The 19,205-nt window shown below is 44.7% G+C and overlaps 1 protein-coding gene and 1 pseudogene across 4 annotated transcripts in view; both read left to right on the top strand.

Annotated features, from left to right (window-relative positions):
- Positions 1 to 12,458, top strand: part of LOC309659219 (ubiquitin-conjugating enzyme E2 L3 pseudogene) — a 36,328-nt pseudogene extending 23,870 nt beyond the window's left edge. The window contains exon 2 of the transcript XR_014268365.1: positions 11,634 to 12,458. The product of XR_014268365.1 is annotated as a ubiquitin-conjugating enzyme E2 L3 pseudogene (transcript). The remainder of the gene's footprint in view (positions 1 to 11,633) is intronic.
- APOD (apolipoprotein D) overlaps positions 1 to 19,205 on the top strand; it is a 71,038-nt gene that overhangs the window by 29,832 nt on the left and 22,001 nt on the right. The gene's annotated exons all lie outside the window — the stretch shown is intronic.

Below are 19,205 nucleotides of genomic sequence, written 5' to 3'. Positions count from 1 at the left end.
GAATGAGATCCTTGCCGGGTAGAGTGATCTTGGTTGTAGGTTCTTCCCTTTCATCACTTTAAGTATATCATGCCACTCCCTTCTGGCTTGTAGAGTTTCTGCTGAGAAATCAGCTGTTAACCTTATGGGAGTTCCCTTGTGTTATTTGTCGTTTTTCCCTTGCTGCTTTCAATAATTTTTCTTTGTCTTTAATTTTTGCCAATTTGATTACTATGTGTCTTGGCGTGTTTCTCCTTGGGTTTATCCTGTATGGGACTCACTGCACTTCCTGGACTTGGGTGGCTAGTTCCTTTCCCATGTTAGGGAAGTTTTCGACTATAATCTCTGCAAATATTTTCTCTGGTCCTTTCTCTCTCTCTTCTCCTTCTGGGACCCCTATAATGCGAATGTTGTTGCGTTTAATGTTGTCCCAGCAGTCTCTTAGGCTGTCTTCATTTCTTTTCATTCTTTTTTCTTTATTCTGTTCTGCAGTAGTGAATTCCACCATTCTGTCTTCCAGGTCACTTATCTGTTCTTCTGCCTCAGTTATTCTGCTATTGATTTCTTCTAGTGTAGTTTTCATTTCAGTTATTGTATTGTTCATCTCTGTTTGTTTGTTCTTTAATTCTTCTAGGTCTTTGTTAAACATTTCTTGCATCTTCTCGATCTTTGCCTCCATTCTTTTTCTGAGGTCCTGGATCACCTTCACTATCATTATTCTGAATTCTTTTTCTGGAAGGTTGCCTATCTCCCCTTCATTTAGTTGTTTTTCTGGGGTTTTATCTTGTTCCTTCATCTGGTACATAGCCCTCTGCCTTTTCATCTTATCTATCTTTCTGTGAATGTGGTTTTTATTCCACAGGCTGCAGGATTGTAGTTCTTCTTGCTTCTGCTGTCTGCCCTCTGGTGGATGAGGCTGTCAAAGAGGCTTGTGCAGGTTTCCTGATGGGAGGGACTGGTGGTGGGTAGAGCTGAGTGTTGCTCAGGTGGGCGGAGCTCAATAAAACTTTAATCAGCTTGACCGATGATGGGTGCAGCTGGGTTCCCTCCCTGTTGGTTGTTTGGCCTGAGGCAACCCAACACTGGAGCCTACCTGGGCTCTTTGGTAGGGCTAATGGCAGACTCTGGGAGGGCTCACACCAAGGAGTACTTCCCAGAACTTCTGCTGCCAGTGTCCTTGTCCCCAGGGTGAGCCACAGCCACCCCCTGCCTCTGCAGGAGACCCTCCAACACTAGCAGGTAGGTCTGGTTCAGTCTCCCCTGGGGTCAGTGCTCCTTCCCCTGGGTCCCACTGTGCACACTACTTTGTGTGTGTCCTCCAAGAGTGGAGTCTCTGTTTCCCCCAGTCCTGCTTGACAATGTCTTTTGAAGAGTAAATTTTTAAAAATTGATGAAGTCCAGTTGGTAATTTCTCTTTTATGGCCCATACATTTTGGTCCTAAAACAATTTATCTAACCAAGGTTCACAAAGATTTTGGCCTAAGTTTTCTTCTAGGCTTTTGGCCAGAATATGATTTGACTGAATCCTGAGTCTCTCCAGAATAGCTGCATGTGCCCCCTCCCACCAGCAGCTCAGGTTTCCTCTAACCCACAGCTCCACAACATTTGGCATTATTCAGCTTTCTAACATCTGCCAGTCTAATAGGTAAAAAATGATATTTCTTTGTTATTTTACTTTGTACTGTTCTGATGACTGAATTAAGTCAGTGTGCCTTTTATCTATGTGACTCCCAGTTGATTTTCTTCTCTTGTGTATCCTCAATTGAAAGTGTTTCCCAGGCCCTTTTTTGAGCTTCCCACAAGTATCATTTGGTCCTTCTGCCTTGTTTATTGTCATCACTGATGGCAATCAGACGTAATCAGAGGCAAACTAATTCTTTCCCCCAGTCATTGGTTTACATGGTGAGTGGTATCATGAACAAGCAGGTGCCTGAATTTCAGGAGGAAGCCTCCATCAGTAGGGCTTTTGCTCCTACAGTGTTTGTTTTCTTTTTAATTGCAACAAGTAATGCAACAGCCAGACTTTTTAGACATCATATTTGGGGCTCTGTACTCAAGAAGGGAAACCATTCCTTTCTCAAGATGTTTGCTCCTTGCTAATAACATTGGAAAGTCATCATTATTCTGTCTTTCTCCTCTCTGGGAAAGACAGACGTGGCTGCATGAATTATCTGTTTTAGAGTCCAAGGCTCTGTCTTGCACATGTGTGCAATTCTGTGAGGCAGGTCAGGCCTATGCTGTGGAAGAAGTAGGCTCAAAAGTAGAATTTGGAAAACGAATAATACTCTGTCCAAATACTCTCTCAGTAACAAGCCAAATAAAAAATGATATAAACCTCCTCTACATACTTTAACAATTATAAACAACATTTTAGGTATTATACTAAAATGCCAGTGCTTAGACCACTGCAGGCTGACTGCACAAGTTAAGCAGTGTCAGGATCAAGCTACATAAACCCTCTAGGGGTAGATTCTTGTAAGGTCAAAAGTGTAGTCAGATTTCCCTTTCAGAGTCCCTGGGATCCTGTCGCACATCATCTCAGAAACTGTTTTGCAAGTGTGGGTCATCATTTTCTCTGGTCATCTGTAGACTGTATTTTCATCCTGGATATTCTCTGAGTTCTACCCACAGTATAGTCTCCTTCTCCTTCTAGTCTGATCTCATCTCCTGCACAGGTGGCCACATTTTACTACTCGATGTACTACATTTAGCAAGGAAAATCTGGTGCTTTGAGAAGCAAAAAATGTGCGTCTCTACACCTCACCCCCATTGATGCACATCACCTCAGCTATGGATACATTCAAGAAGAAAAGGTCCTGTTTTCAGAAGAATAACTCATTGGCAGCCACCCCAGTGTTTAGTAGCAGAAGGGTAATGTTTGTACAGGGCCACAGCATACAGTTGTGCAGTTGGTGCACCGCACATAAAGGGCCAGTAGAGCTTATGAATGGGGACTGAAATCCAAGCTGAGTGTCCTGACTTGGGGATGGCTCTTCCCAAAAGGGGCAGCACAAAGGTGCCCTGTAAGCTACCAGAGGCCCCCACAGGGTCAGTGCTGGATCCCAGAGGGCCAGACCCAGGGCTTAGGGAAGGATGAGAACAGGCTCAGGTTGCTGTTCTATTGCACCTTGTAGAAATGACATGCTTAGGAGGCTGCCTGAGAGATTGCACGAGTGCCATCAGAGAAAAGGGCTACATCAGCAGTTCTCAATGGAGGAAGGGGGAAGGGGTTGCCCCCGAAGGACAGCTGGCAACATCTTGAGGTATTTTTGATTGTCATGACTGGGGGCTGCTACTGGCGGTCAGAGGCCAGAGATGCTGCTAAACATCCTACAAGCCACAGGACATGCTCCATATTCGAATTATCTGATCCAAAAAATCAATAGTGCCACTGTTGAGAAACCCTGGGTGATGTGAAGATAAGAGGAATGAGTTTCCTCCATAGGTGGATGTGTCTGTAATAATGTGGTTGTTTTAACCTATATTTAAGAGTGGCCAGTTGTATACTTCAGGTTTTTCCTTGAAGTAAAGGTTCCTCCTCCACCCCAATCCTACCCCGTCCCACTCTCATTTCCTTCCCACCTGTCCCCCTGGTGCCGTGGGAAAACAAGATGCTCAAAAGAAACTTCTGCATAATGATTGTGCGAGTGTCCATGTGCATGTGTCTACATGTGTGTGAGAGAGAAACCAAGACAGACTGAGAAACAGAAAAAGACACTTAGAAATGCAGAAAGAGGTGTGCAGAGAAAGACAGATAGTGAGGGAGTCGGGCGAGAGGTAGACAGAAAGAGAGAGAAAAAAACCCACAGAGGACTGATCTCCAACTAATTTTTTTTTTTCAACAAATCCCACCTATAATATGCCAGAGCCTGGAAACTCAGTGATAACAAGTCCAGGTCCCTGCATTCCACAGTCTCTCCAAGTGACAAAGGCCACCAGCTGTAACAAGTGTGGAAAGTAGAAAGCTCACAATAAGTCACAAGCAAAGCTGGAGGGAACGTGGAGGAGGGGCGCACTTTGTGCTGAGGGGGTGGTGGGAGCACCGGGGGAGGCTTTGGGGGGAGGTGACCACTGAGGTGAACAGGGAGGAGAAGCATTTTGTTGTGGGAACAGAATGAGGAGTGACGATTCTTGGTAGGTGGGTTTGGGGAATGGCAGAGGGTTGGGAGGTGAAGATGCAGGGTGGACCTGGGCATGGAGGAGTAGAGGTGGGAAAGGAGGTTGAAAAGGGCAGTTATGACCTGCATGAACCCCCAGGGCAGGATTAGACCTTGAATCCGTGCTTGAAGTTGTACACGTGGAGGATGCCTGGAGTTTCTATTTTATTTTTATTTTTAAAAGATTTATTTATTTATTTATTTATTTATTTATTTATTTATTTATTTTTGGCTGCGTTGGGTCTTCATTTCTGCCCGCGGGCTTTCTCTAGTTGCGGCGAGCGGGGGCTGCTCTTCGTTGCAGTGCGCAGGCTTCTCATTGCGGTGGCCTCTCGTTGCGGAGCACAGGCTCTAGGTGCGCAGGCTTCAATAGTTGTGGCACGTGGGCTCAGTAGTTGTAGCTCGTGGGCTCTAGAGCGCAGGCTAAGTAGTTGTGGCACACGGGCTTAGTTGCTCCACGTCATGTGGGATCTTCCTGGACCAGGGCTCAAACCCGTGTCCCCTGCATTGGCAGGTGAATTCTTAACCACTGCGCCACCAGGGAAGCCCCCTGGAGTTTCTTGTGTAATATTTCCTCCCCTCTTTCAAGCTTTTGCCCTTTCAGTGAGGCCTACCCCAATAACCCTATGAAAAACTTCAACCCACCCCCTGGCATCCCCAGCCCCTCTATCTTTTCTGTAGTACTCATCACCAAATAACATGTTATATACAATTTGTTTATTAATTTAATGTTTTTATTCTTTGACTAGAATATAAGCTCCGTGAGAGCAGGGATTTCCTTTCTTTTTTTTTTTTAAATTAAGTAATTTATTTCTGGCTGCACTGGGTCTTCGCTGGTGCACGTGGGCCTTCTCTAGTGGCGGTGAGCTGGGGCCACTCCTCGTCATGGTGTACGGGCTTCTCACTGCGGTGGCCTCTCTTGTTGCAGAGCACCGGCTCCAGGCACGTGGGCTTCAGCAGTTGTGGCATATGGGCTCAGTAGTTGTGGCTCACGGGCTCCAGAGTGCAGGCTCAGTAGTTGTGGCTCGCGGGCCCAGTTGCTCCGCGGCATGTGGGATCTTCCCTGACTAGGGCTCGAACCCGTGTCCCCTGCATTGGCAGGCGGATTCCCAACCATTGCGCCACCAGGGAAGTCCCAAGGATTTTCTTCTGTTTACTAATGTATCTAAACCAGTGCATCGTGCATCATAAATGCTCGATAAATATTTGCTGAATGGATGAACATGGGAGCTGGAGACATTCCCCCAGCTGTCAGCCCCTTCCCAGAACTTTACATTTCTGATAGCTGCTCCTCAGGAGGTATGATAGTTTTCTAGTGTTGCATAACAAATTACCACAAACTTAGGGGTTTAAAACAACACACGTGTTTTATCTCACAGTTGCTGTGCGTCAGGAATCCCAGCAAAGCTTATCTGGATCTGCTGTTTAGGGTCTTTTAAAACTGTAATCAAGGTGTCAGCTGGTATAACTGAGACACTTTGCTGTACGGCAGAAATTAACACAACATTGTAAATCAACTATCCTTCAATTTAAAAAAAGAAAAGGGTGTCAGCTGGGCCTGAGTCTAACCTGAGGCTCTGCTGAGGAAGGGTCCACTTCCAAAGTTCCCTCAGGTTGTTGGCAGAGCCCAGTTCCTGAGGCTACATGACACAGAGCTTCAGTTTCTTGTTGGCTGTTGGCCAGAGGCTGTTCTTAGCTCCTTAAGCCCTTCTGCAGTTTCTTGGCATGTGGGATTCCCCAACGTGGTCACTTGCTTCCTCAAAGCTATAGCAAGGGAGACAGAAACTCCAGCAAGATGGGCACTACAACTTTATGTAACAGAATAATGTAATTACATACACATAGTCACCCACATCCTGTCACCTTTGTCTTATGGTAGAATCAAGCAAGTCATAAGTTCTACCCACACTCAAAGGGAGGGGATCACACAAGGGCGTGAACACCAGGAGGTGGGATCAGAGGGGCCATTTTGACAGAAAGTCCACCTCAGGAGGTGACAGCTGGAGGTAATGCTTCTCCTTTGAATGCAGGCAGTCCCTTGGTATTATGCATACCTCAATCTCTGCACCATATTAGAGTTATTTACATATGCTAAATATGTATAACATATTTACATATGCCTCTCCCACAAGACTGGGGGCAGGAATCATTCTCACTCCTCTTCAGAGTCAGCGTCTAGCACAAAGCCTGGCACATAGGAAGTCATCAGTTTGGGAAGAATGGGTAAAAGGATAGATGGATAGATGGATGGATGGATGGATGGATGGATCAGTGGGTGGATGGATGGATAGTGAATGGATTTATGATATATGGATGGAAGAAAGGCAGAAAATAAGGGAAAATGTGGTAACAAAACAAGGTGAAGGCAAAGCACCTGGACAGAAGGAGTGTGGCCCTCACCTGACAGCGGGCCACACACTGTGAAATGAGAAGGTGTAAGCAACAGGTATGGATCTGTTCACAGTCCCAGCCTCATTCCTGGAACTGTCACTTGGACTCTTCCTACCAGGGCAGCCAAGAGACCAGAGGCAGGTAGCCCCTCTTTCCCAGATCTTCTGTTTTCTCTTCAGGAAATAGGAGTGAAAAAAATCATGAGGGATGACCAAATGTTCCATGTCTGAAGACACCAATGAAATCCTGCATCTCTTTGTGACTTTGGCAGGTCTGAAAGCAATTTCCTAAGAAATAAGCTGAAGGAAGAAAGCATTACTTTGTAATCCTCTCCAAGGCTCAAGGGAAAGGCTTTGGATAACAAAGGACTTTAAAAGTGCTTCAAGCAATAAGCATTGAATTTTGAGCAGAACCTCCTTGAGCTCCTGCTGCAGCGAGGGGTGATGAATCCAGGCCTTGGCCTCTGAGTGCAAGATGGAAGCCAGGTCACAGGCATGCCTGGTGCTGGAGATGGGGTCTCAGGCTGTTGTTCCTCTATCAGAACTGTGAGACGGCTATCCCAGGGCAGACTCTACTGATGATGCTTATGTGTTTTCCACCCAGTAATGCCTTGTGGGAGGAAAGATGGTGACACATTTTCTGGCTGAGAGCTTTAGGCTGGGTGACCTTGGGTTAAAACTTATATGTGCATATATTTTTCCCCTTTTGCTTGAATTTTTATGATTTCTTTTGTTCACTTGATCAATGACAGGTCATTTGCTTTATGTCAGGCAAAGGCCACTAATAGTCAAGGTAAGTGAATTTTGTGACAAGGTCACACCAGAGGCTATACTATTTATGTCTTTGCTAATCAGGGCCAGACAGTAAGGCTGAGGAACACCATTGTCTTTAGAGGTGATAACTGAGCCTTTGCACCGGTCCATGTTTGTAAAAATCTTTGTAACAGAAATCTGTGAAATGTTTGGTGCTTAGTCTCCCTGGTGTTGATGAACCACAGAAACTCTGGATATTCTGACCCATGAAGAAAATGTCAGATTCCAGGACAAGGCACTTTCTTTCTTTTTTAAAATCTAAAATGAAATTTAATGCCATCTAGGAAGGAGTGGATATTCATGGGTATTTTGAGGACATATAAGTAAAGTGAGTTCAGAAATAATAGAGTATATGGAAAGATATGCAGAGGCTGAATCAAATGGTAACCTCAAAGGCACTAACTTTTAAACAAATATTTTAACCTGGATTTCTCTTCCTGTGTTTTCTTTATAACCTATCAGCCTGCCACCACCAAGCTAAAGGAGCTTAAAGCAAATCTGGAAAATCCAATGAATAACAGTGGGGTTTTATTTACTAAAATTGCCCTGAGAGCAAAACACTAAGAAGAACTTGAAATTTCCCTACACAGTGTTCATCCTTGTTTTGAAAGCAATGTCCTCGTTTGAGAAGAAAGGGGCTTTAATCTCTTCCTCGTCACATTGGCTCCTCTCCTAGCTTTTTGTTTGAGTTCTTCCTCTCCTCCGTAGAATTCCAAACATGAGGAGCCTCATTCCTCTGGATCCAAAACCAGTAACTTGACCTGGAAACATCATGAGAAACATTAGAAGACCACTAGTTCCCTGCTGGGGTCTCTGTGTCCTGAGTCCACGCTTCAGGCCCAAACCTTTAAAAGCCTTTTTTTTCCCCTAAAATTTATTTATTTATTTATTTTTGGCTGTGTTGGGTCTTTGTTGCTGCGCACGGCCTTTCTCTAGTTGCGGCGAGCAGGGGCTACTCTTCGTTGCGGTGCGCAGGCTTCTCATTGCGGTGGCTTCTCTTGTTGCGGAGCACGGGCTCTAGGCACGCGGGCTTCAGTAGTTGTGGCGCACGGGCTCAGTAGTTTGGCTCACGGGCTCTAGAGCGCAGGCTCAATAGTTGTAGCGCATGGGCTTAGTTGCTCCGCGGCATGTGAGATCTTCCCGGACCAGGGCTCGAACCCGTGTCCCCTGCATTGGCAGGCGGATTCTTAACCACTGCACCACCAAGGAAGTCCCTAAAAGCTTTAAAAGTTGACTTGGCTCAGGTGGGAAGCTTTTGTATAAAGGCATCAATAAGTACCGATTCTCCTGCTAGGGGCATAGCACATTGCTTAGCACGCTGAGGGAACACAAGAGGATTAAACTCATGACCCTTACCCTCTGGTGACAGATGTGACTTATTCCAGGATCACTGGGAACCCCTGACCAGGGAACTGACTCTAACTGGGGAGCATTTCCAACTCAGGTAATACCTAGTGTTCACAACCAGTCTGAGTGGCTTCCTCCTGGGTTCCTGGGCAGCGTCAAAGGAAATGCAGAGCCATCACCCCACTTGTTTCCCCAGAATGGACTAATCTAGAAGATTTTCTGTGAAGGAAAAAGTGCATATCACACACACACATACACACACACACACACACCCCAGTTGTTTGTCGCAAGCATGTGCTGCATATTCTCTCAGGGTCCACCTTGTGTCCCATCCCTTCCCCTGACTCCCATCTTAATGGAGAGGTTTTTGATGACACAGCCCGGACTCACTCTCAATAACTCATTCTTAGTAAATCGTCCCTGTTAGAATGAAGGACTTGCTTTCCATATATTTCTCCCTTTCAACATCAGATCAAAAGGAAAGAAAAAGATGACTCACCATCTCCTGTTCTCGCAGTGAACTTGTATGACTGTCTCTTTCCTCCTGAACCTGGGTCTCTCAAACTGCTAGCTTTCCATCTCTACTCATATTTCTTCTTAAGAAATTTAACCACTGTGGAGTATTTTTCAAATGGATGAACACTTCTAACAAAAACTGCTTTCTTGATGGGTCCATATCCTTTTGACTTTCTAATATTCAAAAATGCATTTGGATACAAAGGCCTTCCCCATCTACCTTATCTGGAATAGGTCCTACCCTCCTGTCCACCCTGGCTCACCTTTCTCTATTTATACAGCCCCACTCATTTTTAAAATCAAGTTTTGTTTGTTTACTTGAATTTTTGGTCTGTCCTCCCCTGCTGGGCTGTAAGCTCCATGAGGGCAGAGACCACATCTGTTCTGCTCTCCAATGTACTCCCAGCACCTAGCAGAGTGCCTGCCATGTAGGAGAATCTTGTTAGAACATTTGTTGAATGGATAAATAAAGTAGAATGTACATAATAAGTGATATATCACTTAGCTAATTAATTTTAAATAAGTTTAACAAATTTAAATAAATTTCCTTAGCTAATTAAAAGTGAAATGCAGGGTGAAGTAGAGTGGAGGGTAAGTGGTAATGCCAGCTTTGTCAGGATTGAGTCTTTAGAGAGTGGAGCAGAGTACATAGGAGCTAACAGAGCTGACGGGTCAAACAAAGGCACCTGTCATCGTGGGTGTAAATGCCCACAGCTGCCCAGGGGTCAGGGAAGCTGAGGGAGGACCTAGGGGAGGTGAGGGCAGATATGGGCCTGGTCACTGCTTCATGCAAAGGAGGTGGGCCAGCAGATACACGACCCTATGTGTGAGCTACAAAATGACTGCTGCTTCACTTCCACCCTCCAAATCTCACATGAGAATCCCTCTGGTGGCCCACCCTACCCAAAAACATGAAGGAAAGGAAAGTGTAATGTAGCCTAGCCAAGTTAACACATTACAAAGCCACTATAGTAGGCACTCACTGTTTGTTGAAGGACTGCTTGAATGAATGAATGCTTGAACAAATGAATGATTGAATGAGCTGGCATGGCAGCAAGAGGCATTTGGCCATCTGGTCTCACCAGAATGAGCACTCTGTGAGGGATGGGATTTTTGCAGGTTTCATTCATTGCTGAATCCCCAGTACATGGAATGGTACCCAGCCCATGTGGGTGCTTAAGAAAATTTTGTGGAACGAATATTGAATGGTTCTGGCCCAAAGTCAAAAGGACTTGTGTGGAGTCACTAGAAGACACAACTGAATGAAAATTTTTCTTTGGCACAGGGTGTGGGAAATGCATGAGGAGCCATTTTATACATTTAGCATAAATGGGCATGACGTGAAACAAAGGCAAAACCATATTTCCTTCTCTTACAACATATCTCAAGAGAGCAAAATATAAAATCGTTGTAGTGACAGTGGAGCAAATATCATAAATAATATGTCAGTTATAGAGAAGCTTGGCTACTAAGAGCCAAGAATCCTGGCTAAGGGGGATGAGAGGGGAGAGGAAAAGTGAGTTAGAAACATTTTATTCACAGCTTTCTCCAGGTCCAGGTGGGAAGCTACAAAGCAGAGTAAATCCTAGAAGTGGCCTTGACCTGCTGTGAAACCTGGCAGGCCACGGATACCCCAGGGCCAGAGTTATTCAATTACAACCAGGCTATACCCTGAGGCAGACTCCTAGAACTTAGTCCTGGGAGGGCTCAAGGTTTAGCTCAAATATTCCACTTCTCTGTTGGAAGGTCTCTGCCGGAAGAGATACACATGAACTCTGATGCAATTGGAGCATCACTTTCGCCTTTTTGTCTCCCTGCCCCTCATATGATCTCATTTTTGTTTCAAAAGATACATGCCTCCTCTCTATAACTCTTCTACAACCCTATCCCTATATATCAGAAATACCAAATGGTAACCATGGTTCTCTCTGGCTGGTGGAATTACTGGCTTTCATATGCTTTTCTTCTTTGTATTTTCCTGTGTTTTCCACTTTTTTTGAACTTGAATTACTTCTATAATCATACACACAAAACAGTACAAAAGTACTTTTAAGTACTATAACTAGGTAACTGGAGCAATGAAAAAGAGAACTATTGTTTGCATGTTTTCAAAATAAATATTGCCAGCAGCATCTGACATCTCAGCATGAGCAACTTAAAGTGTAGATGCTGCTTCTAAGCTACAATATCATTGATATGTGAGATACCTGTGATATAGCAACAATATGGTACTTGTACTTGGTACTGAATTTCTTCTAGATGTAGCACCCTGGGAAAGTTTATGATCAGCCAAATGTTGTTGGTTTTCAACTTAAATTAGACTTTCTTTGATCTTTATACCTGATATAAACTAAAAGACCCTCTATTTGTCCACAAAAACGCAATAAAGAAAATGAGATAACTTTCCATTTATTATGTGTGGTATCTGCAGAATTACAGACCTAAATATAAAAGAAAAGATGTCAAGGTGCCAGCAGCAGCACCAGATTCAAGATGGCAGCCAGCAGGAGGCTGATGAAGGGGCTTGAAAACATCCTCAAATGTGAGATGAAAAACTTCCTTTACATCTAGGTTGATGAAGCTAATTTGTTGACCTGGCAAGGGCTTATGGTTCCTGACAACCCTCTATATTGATAAGGGGGCCTTCAGAATCGAAATCAACTTTCCAGCAGACTACCCATTCAAGCTACCAAAGATCACATTTAAATCGAAGATCTATCACCCGGAACATGGATGAAAAAGGGCAGGTCTGTCTGCTGGTAATTAGTGCTGAAAACTGGAAGCCAGCAACCAAAACCAACCAAATGAACCCCCCAGCACAAGGACAGTAAAAGATTCTGTAAGAACGTTGAAGAGTTTACAGAGAAATATGGGGAAAAGCGACCTGTGGACTAAAATCTGCCACAACTGATTCCAGCGTGTGAGCAGAGACCCTGAGCAGTGCATTCACATATCCCAAAAAGCAGGACTCCGTGGAAAATTGACATGTGCCACCACCCAGCATCCGCTTGCGGCAGTTACTAATTTTCTACAGTTTTCATAATCAAAAGTGGTCTAAGTAACCTGTAAAGAAAGGATTAAAATTTTAAGATGTTCTAAGAAAAAGAAAAGAAAAGATATCAATAAATGGTGTCAGTGGACATGAAAAATGTGGTTACCACTGTGTCATGGATCTAATAAGCAGTATAATGCAAAAAAAAAAATGAAACAACAGAAAAGAAAACTAAACTGAATATTTGGCTTTAAGTTAAAGCCAGGGCATGGGCTTCCCTGGTGGCGCAGTGGTTAAGAATCTGCCTGCCAATGCGGGGGACATGGGATCGAGCCCTGGTCCAGGAAGATCCCACATGCCGCGGAGCAGCTAAGCCCGTGTACCACAACTACTGAGCCTGTGCTCTAGAGCCTGCGAGCCACAACCACTGAGCCCACGTACCACAACTACTGAAGCCAACACACCTAGAGCCCGTGCTCTGCAAGAAGAGAAGCCATCGCAATGAGAAGTCCGTGTGCAGCAACAAAGACCCAAGCAGCCAAAAATAAAATAAATTTATTTAAAAAAAAATTATAACCAGGGCATATTTGAGGACCAAGTTTTATGATTCATCCCTATTTTCATAGCAGGTTAAAACCCATTGACAATAAAAAAGTATCAAAGTTTCTTCACCCAAATATCTCCAAACAAATCACTAGACGTGTCCTCAGTAAAGTGGATATGGAAGATTAAGATCATTCTAGACTTTGGAGAGCTAAATTTTATGTTTCCTCCTGCCCTAACTCTTGGTAGAGGTGAGTCAATAAGAGGAAAACTCACTTCTGTCCCCAGGTCACAGCCCTGGTCTTCCTCTGCTTCTCCTCTTCTCTCAGACTTCTTCCTTATTTTATCCCCAGGTTGGGTGCTCCAGCTAAGCTAGGCCCAGGGCCCTCCTGAGGAGTGAAGGCTTGGACTGAGGACAAGCTCACTGCCATCTCCCATCATTTGTATCCAGGCAAAAGTGGGTGAAATGAGCATCAAGGGCAGTCTTGGGAAGGGAGTGAAGGCTGGAGACAGAGGGAGAGTCAGCAAAGGGGAACTGGCTGCCTGAGAAGCATGTGGAAGGGAAAGGAGCAGTCCTCTTGGACGGGGAGAATTGCAGGAACGCTGTATGTATGTGTCTGTGTCCCAAGTTTGGTTTGCACTAGATGAGAGAGTGACCTCTTTTTCCCACAAAGAACGCTTGTCCAAAATCAGCCAGGCACTTCGTTCTATGCTCTCCAGATCAGCTCAGGGCTCTCACTAACTTCGCAAGGCTGGTTCTGATCTGACCACTAGAGGCTTATCATAAAGAGTCTGCCTTTCTCCTGGAGTCCAAGGACCTCAGCTCTAGGCCACACACAATCACATAGATATATAATTAATATATCTATGATAAACCCTCCTCAAATAATCAGTTCTTCAATTTGGTGGAGGAACCAACCAGACCATTTGGGTCCTGCAAATAAACTAACCCATGGAATCCTGGAATGTTCCCATTCTCAACACTTATTTTGTGCTGGAGACTTTCATATTTACCAAGTGTCCACTAGACAGTGTTAAACAAGTTCATAGGGGTAAGACCATGAGAAAAACACACAGAAGAAATTCTTCTGGTGTTAAAACAAACTCTGTGAGGACAAAATGTACTTGGAGTTCGACTTCATCTCTTCTGTCTCGTGGTGGGTTACTACAGTTCATCAGGAAAATAGTTTGAAATTTGCAAAATCTCCAAATCCTGCCTTTGAGAGTCTGTGCCTGTTGGCTTTCTCACAGCTTCTTTGTGACCATAGGATGGGTTTAATAACCACACTCCGGGTTGCACAACTATTATTATCCCCATCAGAGAAATGCAGTGCAGTAAAACAGAACCTGTGTTTGCATTTCCTGTTTCATATAAACAGTTTCATCTAAGACAACAGCATATGCCATTTATCCATGACTATAGTCCTCTCCTGGTGCTGAGGCTGGAGGGCCTGCAGCAAATGGTTTCAAAATGGAAACATCTTCCTCAACTGCACTCTCCACATGGCCTCCTTTCTCACCTCACAGCCTATCTCTCTGACTCTCTACCCCCATGGTGGGTGCATAAAAGAAATGGGGACCCAGTGAGTCTTGGTGCTTCTGAGGAAGCCCACAGGCCCTGATCAGAGCTGACAGTTTGGGAGGTAGAGTGAGGCCAGTGGACTTAAAGATGCAAGCAGAGTTATGTAGGAATCCAAGGATTTTAATGGTTCCTAAGCTAATACAACCTTCCCCCAACTTCCCTTTCTGACTCCCCTGACCTGCCTGGGGTCTTGTCTTCTTCCCATACTAGGTACCAAATCACAGTCATAGAATGTTAGTGGCAAGAAAGGATGAACTTTGATCTGGGCAGAGGAAGTTCCTTGCCAAAGTCAGCCACAGATTGATGACAAAGCTGGGCCTAGAACCCTTCTGTCTTGATTCACAGACCTGTGCTCTTTCCAGAAGCCCTAACATGAAGAAGATTCTTTAACTGAGCTGTTATGGAGATTCTCACTGATTCTTGGCTGTAAATAGTAATGGCCTGTCAAGATACCAAAATTGAAATAAGACAAAATAGGATAAACCTTCGTTGGCTACAACATCATTGAGAGGAGACTACAAACTCCCTCATCCCTGACACTCTCAGGGATCTGAGTAGGGTCTAGTATCATGGAGGACAAGGTTGGTCACTTGAATCCTTCCTTCCCTCTGCTGTCCACCTGGTGACCATTCACAGCATGACTCATCCCTAACATGTTTAGCTGTAGGTCTCTAAAATTTTAGACGCTCAGGAAAGGAAGAGGCCTTAAAGAGCATACAGAATAACCACATGTCTGCGTGTATCACATATGTTAGAAGCAGCTGCAAGTCTAAAGGCAGCCTCCTATGCCTGTGTCCACAGATCCCTGTGGGACTTGAAGATCTGGCAGTTATCTGGTTAATCTGAACAGGTAGCAGTTAAGCTGTGTATTTCAAGCCAGAATGTTCACTATGCCACTTGCATTATTCTATTTGGCAGTCTACACTGCAGCACTCCTACAGTAGAGCTAGAAATCCCCCTCCATTTATCCAGTTTTCCAATCTAAAGTCCTAAGGGTATCCCTCTGCTCTGCAGGACGTCCTAATGTAGCCATTTATCCCCTGGGCCGTTTCCTTGGCCCACGCTGTCCCTGGACCAGAGATGTGCTTCCTCCCAACCCAGCACAGATGCTATGGGAGGCCTGGTACAGCGACCTGGGCTCAGCTGACCCCGCCACTCCATCTGTTCATGGGAACAGTGCTTCCTTTGTACCATTGTTTGGGTTTTTGTTTTTTGGTTGTTGTTTTTTTAAATTTTTCCTTCTCCCCTGTTTCAAACTCAGTCCCTCAGGGCCTCAGTTGAAGCCATCCCTGCCCAAGCACATCCCCACACCACAACTTGTAATTATTCCCTAAGCAGGCCATGGATATCTTTTCAAATAACCCTCCTGAAGTGGGAAGGTCCTGGGAAATCCAGTCACTTCCCCTCAACTGGAGGCACCAGCTTCCGGAAAATTCCACAGCTCTGGGCCCTGGCTAGTGGGAGAAGAGGGGAGGGGGTGAATTAGGTCGATGCCTAAATCTTTAGACCATCTGTTGGGTTCTTTTGAGTGAGTTAGGGTAAATCTCAATGAAGTGAAATTCTCAACCTGGAATAGTTATGACAACCTGAGGATCATCTCAGGCCAAATGTAGAAAAAAAAGGCAAAGTGTGTGTGTTCATCCCTTAGGGTTGTGAGGTGGGACCTTCCTTCAGGCCCAGCAGACTTTCTTCAGGAGAGCCCTTCCTTGGCCCTTTTAAGAAAATCACGGGCCTTCCGGTCATGATTGAAATCTCCCTATTTGAAGCAGATTTGATGAACCAACGCTTTCGTTCACATATTTTTCTTTTAAAAGTTGAGTCTGTTTTCCTAAATTTTTGTTATTCTAACTACATCAAAGCAGCCCAGTCCAAAGACATAGAATGTGCTAGGAAAGCAGACATTGGATCATTTAGGGCAAAATGTATATAAGGCATGTTTACTTGAGAGTTCATGACACCAAAGATAAAAGGATTTCTGGCTGACAGGTCAACAGGCTTCTTTCCCTGGAGACTAGGGTCCCCTGTGGTCCCAAGTTACCCAGAGTGGTACCTGCAAGGCTGAGCCCTGAGATGCTAAGAGTCCCTAAGCTTTGCCCATCTCTCGAGTGGATATGGCTGGGGGAGGGGAAGGTAGGAGACAATTTGCAGCCCCTGGATGGGCAGAACGGAGCTGCCCAGGGCCCTTCACGGCAGGGTGCAGAGATCCTGAGTCTTCAGGAGTTTGTCTGGTTAATGGCCATGTTCAGCTTCTGCTACAAAGGCCACTGATCCAGGTGAGGGAAGCTGAGAAACAAGTGACCAGAGCAACTACTCAGAGGGGAAAGAAGCCAGAATAGCAACGTCCACAAGGACAGGGATTTGATCTTGTACATCTCATTTTCCTGGTGCCTAGCAAAATGACTGTCCTTACGAAGTGCTCAGTAAACATTTGTTAAATTAATAAATTATTGATTTATGAGAACAGGTCAAAGATTTAGGCCTGGGGTGGGGGAGACAGAAGGAAGTCTAAGGGGATTAGTCAGAAACCTCAAGGGAATCTTGGTAAGTCTCAGAATCATTGACTCAACAGAGGAAGTCCCTTTACTCCAAGACCCAAGTCCAAATGCAGCTCCCACTATGGTTGTGACATATGGTATGAGCTTAGTGACACTTGAACCTTCTCACATCAAATTAGATGGCGGCCTGAGGTAAGGTATTGCCACTGGGGAAACAGAGAAGGGATGAAATAGATATTTAGGAGGCTGGATGGAGAATATTTGGAGACAAAGTACGTAGGTACTGAAGAAAAGTGACTCAAAGGTAAAAATAATATAGAGACAATATCTACTTCACGGGGTTACTGTAAGGAGTAGATGAATTAGCACACAGAGTCCCTGGAATAGTATTTGAGTGCCATTGGGTAGGTTCTTAATAGAAAGAGCTTTCCTCCTCCTCATCCCTCTCTATTTTCATTAAAGATAAGACTATCCCACCTGAAAACCTCAGAGTACCCACCCCAAGGAGGCTCTGCCAGCGGTGTCTTTATGTGAAACTCATGATTGAAGGCCATGGACACACCCGTGCCTCTACTCGTCCCCACTGAACAGATAGAAATAAAAGTGTCTTCTCTCCAGGGCTGCGTCAGGAAAACCCTGAAAGCCATTCTCTCACAGTCAGAATGTTTTCTTTGTTCCTCTGAGACAGAACCAACATCTCTGTAAAGGACAAAGAGCTTGACTCATAAGCCGAGCAGACGCTACGGGCTGAGTGATGGCTACACAGGGGTAGCTGGAGCTGAACCCCTGAGACTTCAATATTTGTTGTGGCATATATTATGACAAGGTGCGGGAGACCTTTTCAAAAACCAAATACGTGTATTTCTGAATGTGAGGTTCACGTGCAGCCTCAGACCTCTCCAAACTCACTCATCCTAAGCTCTCCTGATGTGTCTTCAGGGCCCCCAGAGAACGGAAAAGGACCAGACGTGTCTGGCCACATTTCTGATTCTTTCCCTCCAAATAGTTTCATGCCCTCACTTATTCAACAAACATTTACCAAGCTCCTACTTTGTGCCAGGCACCGTGCTGGAAGCTGGAGCTTCAAAGAAATAAGCCCACATCCCGTCCCACATACAGCCCTGTAGGGAAGACAGACAAACCACACACTAGAACACTGGGGGATGTGTTAGAGAGAGATTGTGCAAACAGTCCTGGGAGCACAGAGGAGGCCACAGAGCCCAACCAGTGTTTCAGTGTTCCTGGAGGACCAGCAAGAGTTGACCAGGTGAAGAAGGCAGGGAGGCCTTCCAGGTAAGGGAGCAGCAGCAAGCAGGATGGCCAAAGGCAAGCAAGACAATGACTCAGTGGTTCTCACCTCCCTGCACCTTGAAATCATTGGCAGAGCTTTTATTTTCTTAATTTTATTTTTTATTGAAGTATAGTTGATTTACAATGTTGTGTTAGTTTGTGGTGTACAGCAAAGTGATTCAGATATAGATATATATATTCTTTTTCATATTCTTTCCCATTATGGTTTATTACAGGATATCGAATATTGTTCCCTGTGCTGCACAGTAGGACCTTGTTGTTTATCTATCTTATATATGGTAGTTTGTATCTGGTAATCTCAAACTCCTAATTTATTCCTCCCCCGCTTTCCCCTTTGGTAACATAAGTTTGTTTTCTATGTTGGCAGAGCTTTTAACAGTTACTGATGCCTAGGCCCTCACACAGATCTATTAAGTCAGAATCTTTGGAGATAGGGCCCAGGAATCAGTCTTATTAAAAGCACCCCAGGTATATGTGACCAGAGTTAAGGACCACTGGACTAAGGAAGAGTCACTAACACAAGACATTTGGGGAAAAAAGCACAAAAGAATACTATAATAGTTCACTCCATCAATAATTCTGAAATAGAGGGTCTTAGACCCCATGCAAAGCATGCAAGACCAAGGGATGCACTGATGTATTCCTGAGTCAGTAACAGATCTACTATACAGCCTCCACCCAAACCCAGAAACCAACGAAATCTGTGGTTCTCAGTCACCTCCTCTCCCCCACACCCACTTGCTCCCTCCAGGAGATGTAGCCCATTGAAAACCACTTGCCATTCTTAATGGAGTATGCTGTGGCTCTCAAATCCAATAATACTCGCTTCATCGCTGTAATGAAGACCTACTTGTATTTCAGAAAACTTAAAAGGAGGCTTCCAGGCCAAACACAAAACTCCAGACACAGTACAACAATACCACTTTTGACAAAGTACATAATAAATCAATAAATCAAATGGTCATCTTCTTAAAGACTTAGATGAAGACATAGAAATCCTGTTCTTCAAATTGGGGCATGTCCCATTGTAAGAGGGACTACCTTGGACCAAGAGACTGGCCAGTAGCTCCCATTCACGAG

This window comes from Balaenoptera physalus (assembly GCF_965194825.1).
Source record: "Balaenoptera physalus genome assembly, chromosome: 4".
Taxonomy (NCBI): domain Eukaryota; kingdom Metazoa; phylum Chordata; class Mammalia; order Artiodactyla; family Balaenopteridae; genus Balaenoptera; species Balaenoptera physalus.
The sequence above is the reverse complement of the archived record's forward strand: the minus strand, read 5'-3'. Positions and strand labels throughout refer to the sequence as shown.